Below are 11,355 nucleotides of genomic sequence, written 5' to 3' on the forward strand. Positions count from 1 at the left end.
ACGTCGTCGTTAAACCACTCTCTGATTGGTCTTCCTCTCTCTCCGGTCCCTTCCGTCTTTCCGAACAACCGCACTTTTAATTCTCCTGCTCTTGTCCATCATATTCCACATACACACAGTGTTGGTGTACGGTGCTTTTTCTGCAACATTTTGCTGTCTTTTCTTGGATTTTCTGTTTGCACATAGTCACTTTAAGATGTTTTCTTGTTCATGTTTTTGTTTTTTTGTTTGTTGCGGTTGCACCCGATTCAAGAGCCGAATGGCTCACAGGGCTATACCTAATAAATGCAACTTGAAAACTTGAAACATGCGTCCAAATAAGTGGCCGTCTCCTTCTCAGAGGGTTCAAGGAAGTAGGAGAGGAGCAATGTTATTGGTTCTAAAAGATGTTTGTTACCCTTCAATTGGCGCTTGCTCCGGCAGGACATGTACTAAAATTGGAACCGTACAGAGAAGATTAGCATGGCCCCTACGCAAGGATGACGCGCACATTCCTGAAGCGTTCTCTCTCTATATATATCTCTCTCGTTCTTTCGTTTTCTCTCTCTTTTTTTGTTTTTTTTTACGATCAGTGGAAACAAGAAGATGCTCGGTGTATTCGGCACTTTGCTTCGTTCATCATTTAGTATTTTTTTTTTACTTAGCTTTATGTAAAACCCCCACCTCTCACTCACTCTCTCGCTCACTCTCTCGCTCACTCTCTCGCTCACTCTCTCGCTCACTCTCTCGCTCACTCTCTCTCTCGCTCACTCTCTCGCTCACTCTCTCGCTCACTCTCTCGCTCACTCTCTCGCTCACTTTCTCGCTCACTCTCTCGGTCACTCTTTCGCTCACTCTCTCGCTCACTCTCTCGCTCACTCTCTCGGTCACTCTCTCGGTCACTCTCTCGCTCACTCTCTCGGTCACTCTCTCGCTCACTCTCCCGCTCACTCTCCCGCTCACTCTCCCGCTCACTCTCTCGGTCACTCTCTCGGTCACTCTCTCGCTCACTCTCTCGCTCACTCTCTCGCTCACTCTCCCGCTCACTTTCTCGCTCACTCTCTCGGTCACTCTCTCGCTCACTCTCCCGCTCACTCTCCCGCTCACTCTCCCGCTCACTCTCTCGGTCACTCTCCCGCTCACTCTCCCGCTGACTCTCTCGCTCTCTCTCTCGTTCTGCACGCAGCCCTTCTCGCAGTCCGACGGCCTCCGACGGGTAGCTCATATCAGCATGCAGAGCTCCCCGTCATCTGCCACCGAGTACACTGCCTCCTCCGTCGCCCACTGCTCCTTGAAGGCCGGCACGGCGTGGGTCAGCCGCGCATGGCAGAACTCCAGCTGCGGGACCTGCTCCGTGCCATGAAGGAGCTTCGTCTGAAGCTGGAGGCGCCAGGGTACGGTGGCGGTCCTCTCCCACCCCTCCTTCTCCTTCCCGGAGTTGTGTTTCTCCTGCGCGCAGTCCCCCGGCCACAGCGACTCCGGCAAGCTACTGAAGCTCCGAGGCTGCAGGAACGTGCCCCTGAAGAGTGCCCCGAACACAGCGCTCTGCACGTGCTGTGTCAAGGCGCTCTACACGTGACTGTGTCAAGGCGCTCTACACGTGACTGTGTCAAGGCGCTCTGCACGTGCTGTGTCAAGGCGCTCTACACGTGCTGCGTCAAGGCGCTCTACACGTGACTGTGTCAAGGCGCTCTGCACGTGCTGTGTCAAGGCGCTCTACACGTGGCTGTGTCAAGGCGCTCTACACGTGCTGTGTCAAGGCGCTCTACACGTGCTGTGTCAAGGCGCTCTACACGTGCCGTGTCGAGGCGCTCTACACGTGCCGTGTCAAGGCGCTCTACACGTGCTGTGTCAAGGCGCTCTACACGTGCTGTGTCAAGGCGCTCTACACGTGCTGTGTCAAGGCGCTCTACACGTGCTGTGTCAAGGCGCTCTACACGTGCTGTGTCAAGGCGCTCTACGTGCTGCGTCAAGGCGCTCTACACGTGACTGTGTCAAGGCGCTCTGCACGTGCTGTGTCAAGGCGCTCTACACGTGACTGTGTCAAGGCGCTCTGCACGTGGCTGTGTCAAGGCGCTCTACACGTGACTGTGTCAAGGCGCTTTACACGTGCTGTGTCAAGGCGCTCTACAAGTGCTGTGTCAAGGCGCTCTGCACGTGCTGTGTCAAGGTGCTCTACACGTGCTGTGTCAAGGCGCTCTACACGTGGCTGTGTCAAGGCGCTCTACACGTGCCGTGTCAAGGCGCTCTACACGTGGCTGTGTCAAGGCGCTCTACACGTGCTGTGTCAAGGCGCTCTACACGTGGCTGTGTCAAGGCGCTCTACACGTGGCTGTGTCAAGGCGCTCTACACGTGGCTGTGTCAAGGCGCTCTACAAGTGCTGTGTCAAGGCGCTCTACACGTGATCTGTGTCAAGGCGCTCTACACGTGCTGTGTCAAGGCGCTCTACACGTGCTGTGTCAAGGCGCTCTACACGTGGCTGTGTCAAGGCGCTCTACACGTGCTGTGTCAAGGCGCTCTACACGTGCTGTGTCAAGGCGCTCTACACGTGCTGTGTCAAGGCGCTCTACACGTGCTGTGTCAAGACGCTCTACACGTGATGTGTCAAGGCGCTCTACAAGTGCTGTGTCAAGACGCTCTACACGTGCTGTGTCAAGACGCTCTACACGTGCTGTGTCAAGGCGCTCTACACGTGCTGTGTCAAGACGCTCTACACGTGCTGTGTCAAGGCGCTCTACACATGCTGTGTCAAGGCGCTCTACACGTGCTGTGTCAAGGCGCTCTACACGTGCTGTGTCAAGGCGCTCTACACGTGCTGTGTCAAGGCGCTCTACACGTGCTGCGTAAAGGCACTGCATTCCCAGGACCTGGCCGACCTACCGGACACAAAATGGAGAGACCATTTCTCTCCCCTAATTGCGGCCGCCCCCCAGTGGAAACAAATGTACAAGTCTCTCCCGTAGCCAAACGCTGCGGTGACCTCCAGTGGAGGTTGGCACACTGCACGTTGCCATCGGCCGTGCGGCTCTGCCGAATCTCGCCGGGGGTAACAGACTTGTGCATTTCCTGCCGTGCCAGGGAGGATCTTCCCCACCAGTACTTACGCTGCCAGCGGCTCAAACCAATGTTCCGCCTTTTGGGGGACATCTTAAGGAAACTGGGGGTGCCCTTCTACAACAGCAGCTTCGTATATGGGGTGGTGCCTTACCTGGCTAACAAGCGCCATGACCTCGCCAACTTCGCCTGTGCTCAGGCGAAGATGGCGGTGTACAGAACGAGGAAAAAGATGCTGCAAGGTGACACTGACGGCTGCTCTGTGATGCTTCCAGTGTTCAGGGGCCTGCTCAAGGCGCGGCTCCGGCTGGAGCACGCCATGTACCACACACATGCCGGTGATGTGCGCGTCTTCTTCGAACGCTGGGGAGCCGGAAAAGCCCCTCTCTGTACCAGCGTGGACGGCACCCTCGTGTTCACCTTCTGAAGCGCTCGCTCGTCACCGTGGCGCGCTACGACCACCACGTGGCTTTTTTGTGTTGTGAGCGGTGCTTTTAGCGCCACAGTGCGTTGATTTGTAGCGTTTATTTTCATTTGTTTGCTGGTGACTTTGTGTATTTCGTATCGAAATCGCCTCCAGTGCTGTTGCTGCTGGCGGCAATAAAAGTTGTTTAAAAGTCAAAGTCTCTCGTTCTCGCTCTCTCTCGCTCTGTTTGACACGTGTATGTGTTTGACACTTGTGTGCGTGACACGTGTCCTGTCTGCATGACACCTGTGTGTGTTGGACTCCTGTCTCTCGCTCTCTCTCTGCTCCAGCCGTCGTTACAGTGTCGGCAGAATCAACAGCACCTCGTTCATTCATTTTTTTGTCGTTCCCCATCCCCCTCCTCTTCCCTCTTGACTCGCTGAAGCAGCAAACGAAAACGGCAATTTTCATATCCGTGGCAGCGGCGGCGGCGGCGGTGGGGGCTGCTTGTGGGCGGCTGATGAACAAAGCGAAGTCTTTGTGCGTCGCCTCCCTGGCACGCGGGCACTGCCCGCCTCGTTGGAGACGTTTTGCCCGCAGCGAACTAGAGCCCCGATGCATCCCCGCGCCGGTTGGCGGTGCGCACGATGAGAGATGAGCCGATCTAACACGTCGGAGGCGTTCGCGACCAATATCATCCATAATCGAGGTTTTTTTTTTTAAATCCTTTATATTAAGTTCGCTTGCGTGCTTGCTTGCTTGCTTACGACCGTGCAAATCTTTCGGTCGTTTTTTAACCCACTTCCCGTGATCCAATCGAGCTGACATTTTGCACACAGACTTGTTGTGCGAGACAATTAATGTTCGTGAAATTTTTCCCCCAAAATTTTACACTTTTTAGGACAAAAATATAATATTTAATTACCAATTGCTTAATGGTGCAATGCAATCATCTGACCCATAGTTGATAGCCATCTCAAGCCAGAGGACGAGAGGACTCTAGCCGCCACGCATATAAAGGATTTATAGTGAAAAACTTTGTTTTTACGGGTTATATCATTGGAAGGTTAGATCGCGTAAATAAATAAATGTGTCGTTAAAACCCGCCGCCACCCAACACAGCCAACTAGTAAGGGTTGTCACATGTTCACATGTTCTGTTGCCGCATGTTCTGATCTGTTTACGTGACAGCCCTTACTAGTTGGCTGTGTCGGGTGGTGGCGGGTTTTAACGACACATTTATATATTTACGCGATCTCACCCCCCAAAAAAAACCTCGATTATGGAGATGAGCCGAGAGAGGAGCGCTTCTGCACCGCGTATTGACGAAGACCCACCCGCCCTAGCCTAGAGCAAGCACTCGCTCGGGGCAAAGTGCTGTTGTTAGCGAGCACCTATTAAGGCCGGAACACGAGAGGGTGAGTGAGTGAGTGGCCAACACCACGCCCGGTCGACCTTTGAACCACAAAGACAAAGATCCCCCGGTGTAGCCTGGACTGTAGGGGCAAGTGCTGTTTGCGAGTAGCACCTATGAAGGCCGGCACGGCACACCAAATCACATCCACGTGCGCGGCAGACTCGTTGCGAAAGACGACGAGCATTGGCATCTGCTGTGCTGTCGACTGTGGGTGTGTGGGCGCGTTTGTGGGTGTGTGTGTACGTACGTGTGTGGGCATGTGTGTGCGTGTGTGTGTGGGCGCGCGCGTGTGTGTATATGTACGTGTGCGGGCATGTGTGTGGGCATGTGTGTGTGTGTGTGCGTGTGTGTGTGTGGGCATGTGTGTATGTGGGGGGGGGGGGCATGCGCTGGGGAGGTTGAGCGATGGTGGAGCGCTTCGCGCGGTGCTCCGGGCAACGAACCCGGATAGCCCCGAGTTGGACATTCCTGCTCGCGATTCGCACGGCTGGCGACGTACGGCGCGAAAGAAGTTCAACACGCACGCACACACCGTCGATGGATGTCTGAACCGATGCTGGATCTCCCCTGCGTCGATCACGCCAGCACTGGGGAGACAAAGGCGGCCTGGCGTGTTGCGTGCCGTGTCGGGTCTTCATCATAGGTGGCCGATAAATGCAATTACCCGAGCCAGTGCTGTCAAATGGCTATACGGGGTGGCACAGTAGGGGGCACAGGTGGTGCATCAGCCAGTCATCTCGGTCATCTCAGTCAGTCGACCCGTGGCACCTGCTGGGTCTGCCCCGTGACCTCCTGCCAGCGGGCGTTCGACACTTCACGTGGCCTCAAGGTGCACGTGGCCTGGCACAAGCGTCGTGGTGACGTCACCGCCACTTAGTGGCGAATGGCGGGTGTTGTTGTTGTGGTGGGGAGCGGTGGTGTAGCGGTCAGCGCGCTGCGCTATGAACCCTGCGACACGGGTTCGATTCCCGCTCACGGCCAACACCAGTGACGATTATCTGAACCGGTTCTGGGCCTCCCCTAGGTCGACTCAGCTTCAAATGAGTACCTGGTGCGGTGTGTAAACATCGCCACTGGGGAGACAAGGGCGATCGGGCGTGGTGCTGGCCACCCACCCCCTCGTGTACCGTTCCGCCCTTCATAGGTGCTCGCTAACAGCACTTGTCCCTACAGTCTTTTAAGGCTATATAGGGGATCTTTGTTTTTGTTTTTTAGTTTTTTTGTGGGTATGTGTGTGTGGGTATTGCGGGACTTGGTGGCGCTGAGTTCCCGCAGTGGTCAATGGGTGGCATCGAGCGGGTGACTTTATGGGTTTTGGGATTCCACTAAAATCTGCAGGCGCCGGGATGGATTCATCCCGAGATGGATTCATGGATTCATCCCGGGATGGATTCATGGATTCATCCCGGGATGGATTCATGGATTCATCCCGAGATGGATTCATGGATTCATCCCGAGATGGATTCATGGATTCATCCCGGGATGGATTCATTGCTGTTGCTGTGGGGTGGCACGGCCTTGCGGGCCAAGGGATTTGTCTCGGGTCAGGGGTCGGGCAACCCGCGGCTGCCTCGTGACGTTGTTCGCGTGCATTGCGGCTGCTTGAAATATTGAGGGTTTCCTCTTTTGTTCGACCGAATTTTTAAGAAGCAGAAGAAGATTTTTAATAAAAAAAATATATTTTCTTGTTGTTTGCCGACCCCACCACCTCCGGTCTCGGCTCACAGCCCCGGACGCCCCCCCCCCCCCCCCCCGTGACTGCCTCGAAGCTGCCGGACGCTCTCTGGCGCTGCCTTCGTTATAAACATGTCTCCCTCTCGCGGCGTGGGTGGGTGGGTGGTTGGGGGGGGTGCTGAAATGTCAAAACCCCTCGGGTGTTTGTGTGACGCCGCCGCTGCTGCTGCTGCGTTGTCCGTGGCCGCACAGTTAACAACAGCAACAGATATTTATATTCGTTGGGTCTGACGATCGCCTTGTCTTGTGATCGGACCGTTGTAGTTTTTTTGGCTATTTTCTTTCAACCCAGCTACGTGACTTTACCGAAAGATCCAACGAATATTAATTCCTGCAGTCACGAAAGCTTTATGTCAAGATTTAACAGCAACAGACTAAACCATATTCGTCAGCAATAACAACACCGTGGCTTTAAAATGGAAATACGTAATGTGCAACGTTTCAGGCAACGAACCTTATCCATAGCAATCATCCCTTCTTCGCGACCCTTGAATAGGGCTTCTTTAAATAGGTGCTATGCAGAAGGTTCATTGCCCGAAAAGTCGCCTAAAATATATTGTATTCCTTTAAGGGTCACACAGTGTGAGTAACTAATGTACTCAAATGTCGGATGTTCTTTGTAAGGCGAATGGCTGCTGCTGCTGCAGATGCTGCAGATGCTGCTGCTGCAGATGCTGCTGCTGCCGATGCTGCTGCTGCAGATGCTGCTGCTGCAGATGTTGCTGCTGCAGATGCTGCTGCTGCAGATGTTGCTGCTGTTGCAGATGCTGCTGCAGATGCTGCTGCTGCAGATGCTGCTGCTGCTGCAGATGTTGCTGCTGTTGCAGATGCTGCTGCAGATGTTGCTGCTGCTGCAGATGCTGCTGCTGCTGCAGATGTTGCTGCTGCTGCAGATGCTGTTGCTGCAGATGCTGCTGCAGATGCTGCTGCTGCTGCAGATGTTGCTGCTGCTGCAGATGCTGCTGCAGATGCTGCTGCAGATGCTGCTGCAGATGTTGCTGCTGCTGCTGCTGCTACTGCTGCTGCTGCTGGCTAGGACGAGAGGGCTTCAGACGAGAGAATTCCTATCGCTTTGACGTTTTTCCTCCTCCGCTGAAGGAGTGCAGACTACAGTCGATGTCATCTTGAACTTATTTCGCACCTGCTGCGTGGTCCATGGTTTTCGACGTGTGCCCATAATCCCAGGAACTGTACTGTGGCTTCTCTTCCACGTATAACGATGAGCAGCGCGGTGTCTATTTGGGTCTCTGTGCATCTCTATGCATCTGTCTTCTTGCGAATGGCAATCCTGTTTACTCACGAGATGAATTGGCAATGTCGAGGCCTGCTGCTGCTGGCCAGAGTGGGTTTACTGTTTCAGTCCGCAGTGTTTACTGAGACACGCAAATTGCATTTCTGCGAGAATCTAATGCTGATGTTGTTGTTGTTGTCCTTGCTGTTGTTGTTGTTGTCGCTGTTGTTGTCATGGCACCCTTTCGCCAGTATCAAGATATTAAATGAATGAAAGAAAAAGCTACAGCTGTTATTCATAATAGAGGGGGAGTGGGTTAGATCGTCGTTAAATATATATGAACCATTTACGGCTTTCGGCCAGGAAAGTCACAATAAAAATTGCACGCGAACGACGCATTCACGCAAGCACCCGATGCTCCGTTTAGAAGTTTAAAATGAAACAACTTTGAATTGTATTACTTTTTTAACTAGATAATTTTATTTCTTCATTAAAAGCTTATATAATTTTACATCTGGAATACTTCATTGAAAACGACATTCCGTGTGAATTTTCTCTCGTCGTTAAGTAGATGTCCTTGCTGGGGGTTCCGTTCGATGCGGACTTTCACCCGTTTGGGATTGCGGGATCGAGATAAGGCGACACGGAGCTGCTGGCCGTGCGAGAAGACCGCCGTCTGCAGATCGATTCCAACGTGATCGAACGTCTGTCCCTGCACCTCCGTCGTTCATGCAGGGGGCGCGTAGTTTTGCAGCGCCCCCTGCATGAAAACGACAAAAAGTGCAGCGTTCATCACAGAGAGATCAAGTTGTGCGCTTATATAAGAGTATGTGTCGTTAAACCCGCCACCACCAGACACAGCCAAAGGTTTGCCACGTAAACTAAATGTGCCAATTCGTTACTACTTCAGCGCACCGGAATATTATTGTTGTTGCTGCGGCTGCGTTAATAACAACACCACGCCAACAAAACAACAACAGCAACAACAACTCACAAACACAACATCCGAAGCTCACTTTGAGCACACGCGGTTCAAGTATTCTCGGCCACCTCGTTACGGACGGACGAGAACTCCTCCCGAGCTCCCCGAGAGCACACGTGGGGAGTTTGACAGCAGATTACTGGGGGGCACGGGGGGCCGGGGGGGCGGGGGGCGGGGGCAGAGGGTGGGGGCCCGTGGGGGGGGGGGCAGGGGGGGGCAGGGGGGGAGCTGACACCAGGCAGAGGAATGCCACCCACGGCAGGCGGTGTCACGACACAATCCCCATGAAGTGCGGGGCAGAGTGGACACGCGGAACGCCGGACTCACCGCTGTCAATAAGCTTGGCTAACAACAACAACGATGACAACAACAACAACGACGACAACAACAACAACGCTGGGGCGATACGAGTCAGTTTTCCTGTTAATATACAAATTCAAAGATCCTCCCCGTGTAGCCTTAACGTCCTGTTTGTCCAGGCCGGCACAGTCCACGAGGGGGTGGGCCAGCAACATGCCCGGCCGCCTTCGTCTTTCTTAATAATTTGAGGCGGAGTCGACCTAGGGGAGGCCCATGACCGGCACAAATGTGTCACCACTTATTGTTGGTCATGAGCGGGAAACGAACTTTTTGGTTGGTGCCGGATGATCGTAGTAGCAACAGTAGCTGCGGGCCCCGCACTTTCAGAGGCCCCGCGCTAAACGCTTTCAAGATATCAATTCCGGCTCAGTGATTCTGCACTTGCTCTATTACTATAGTACTATACCGCCATCATCTTTTACGAACGAACGAACGAGTGTTTAAGATTAGCGATTTGTCGTATTATCTGGCTGTATAGCAAATGAAAAAATACAATAACTTTACTATGCCAGTGAAAAAAATGTGTTTTAATATTTACGTGTTTTTTTTTAAAAATTCAGGGCTTCGTAGCGCAACGCGCTAACCACTACGCCACCACTCCCCACTGTTAAGTCAACACGCACAACCTCGGCTCAACAAAATGTTTTTTTGTCTTTGCCTTGACCGTGAGAATCGATCGCCCCATTGCAAGTTTGGAACGCGGCGTTCTGGACAAAGAGCAGCGGGCTGTCATTGTAAAACGAGATTCCCACAAAGCGGAGTTGGCAACGTGGGGTAGATTCGATGCGTGCATTCGGGCTTATTGATGACGGGAGTGATCATGCGCGGAACAGAAACGTTTCAGCAGCCACTTCGTAAACATTTCCCAACTTTTCCCTGTACGCGTCAGAGTTTTCATCGCACATTGGAGCGCATCTAAGTTGCGTGGAGTGCATGTCTTGGGTCCGGTTTGTGCAATTTCGCGTATATGTGGCCAACCTATTTCTACCCAAAATTCGCTTTATTATGCGATTTGAATTCACTCTACATGCGGCTATGCGGTCGTACATGGGAAAAAAATTGCGTGTGTACCGTGTGTGTATTGTGTGTGTACCGTGTGTGTATTGTGTGTGTACCGTGTGTGTATTGTGTGTGTACTGTGTGTGTACCGTGTGTACCGTGTGTGTATCGTGTGTGTACTGTGTGTGCGCCGTGTGTGTACTGTGTGTACTGTGTGTGTATACTGTGTGTACTGTGTGTACCGTGTGTGTACTGTGTGTGCGCCGTGTGTGTACTGTGTGTACTGTGTGTGTATACTGTGTGTACTGTGTGTACCGTGTGTGTACTGTGTGTGCGCCGTGTGTGTACTGTGTGTACTGTGTGTGTACCGTGTGTACTGTGTTTGTACCGTGTGTACCGTGTGTACTGTGTGTGTACTGTGTGTACTGTGTGCGTTGTGGGTGTACTGTGTGTGTACTGTGTGCGCCGTTTGTGTACTGTGTGTGTACTGTGTGTACTGTGTGTGTACTGTGTGTACTGTGTGTGCAGTGTGCGTTGTGGGTGTACTGTGTGTACTGTGTGTGTACTGTGTGTACTGTGTGTGTACTGTGTGTACTGTGTGTGTACTGTGTGTACTGTGTGTGCACTGTGTGCGTTGTGGGTGTACTGTGTGTACTGTGTGTGTACTGTGTGTACTGTGTGTGCACTGTGTGCGTTGTGTGTGTACTGTGTGTACTGTGTGTGTACTGTGTGCGCTATTCGACAGGAAGCTGTCTCGTGTGGTGAATTGTGGTTTGGATGACTGTGCGGTTTTGCCTTGGGCGCCCTATTTCTTAAAACGCAACTGCTACCGCATTAAGCGAGGGGAATCTGTAGATAATGTGCAAGATATGCGGTGGCAAGATGTTATCTGCCTCGCCTGGTATGCAGGAGGTCGTAGGTTCGAACCCGACCCTGACGCCTGCTGTATATTCGGAGTTTGCGTGTTCTCACCGGGGTCGCGTGGATTTTTCTCCAGGTCCTAGAAACGTGAGCTTTGAGTATTTGGCTGATATTTTTCAGTTTAATTTATTCGGTATATCTCTAAATTTCCACGTGATAAGCCACTTCGTTGAGCTATAATTTGTGAACAGGTCGCCTCTGAAACACATTCCTGCGGAGGGAGCTGGTAGGAACGTTGGGTTGCTCGGTCAATGGCCAGGGTCAACGGCGG

General features: G+C 52.8%; 1 non-coding gene across 1 annotated transcript; it reads left to right on the forward strand.

The window, feature by feature from the left end:
* Positions 1-409: 409 nt before the first annotated feature.
* On the forward strand, positions 410-514 carry LOC133354023 (U6 spliceosomal RNA). Its single transcript, XR_009756530.1, has one exon. It is a non-coding gene; the product is annotated as a U6 spliceosomal RNA (small nuclear RNA).
* The last annotated feature ends 10,841 nt before the right edge of the window (positions 515-11,355 follow it).

Source organism: Lethenteron reissneri, chromosome 45 (genome assembly GCF_015708825.2).
Source record: "Lethenteron reissneri isolate LAM-NWPU_2019-01 chromosome 45, ASM1570882v1, whole genome shotgun sequence".
Lineage (NCBI taxonomy): Eukaryota > Metazoa > Chordata > Hyperoartia > Petromyzontiformes > Petromyzontidae > Lethenteron > Lethenteron reissneri.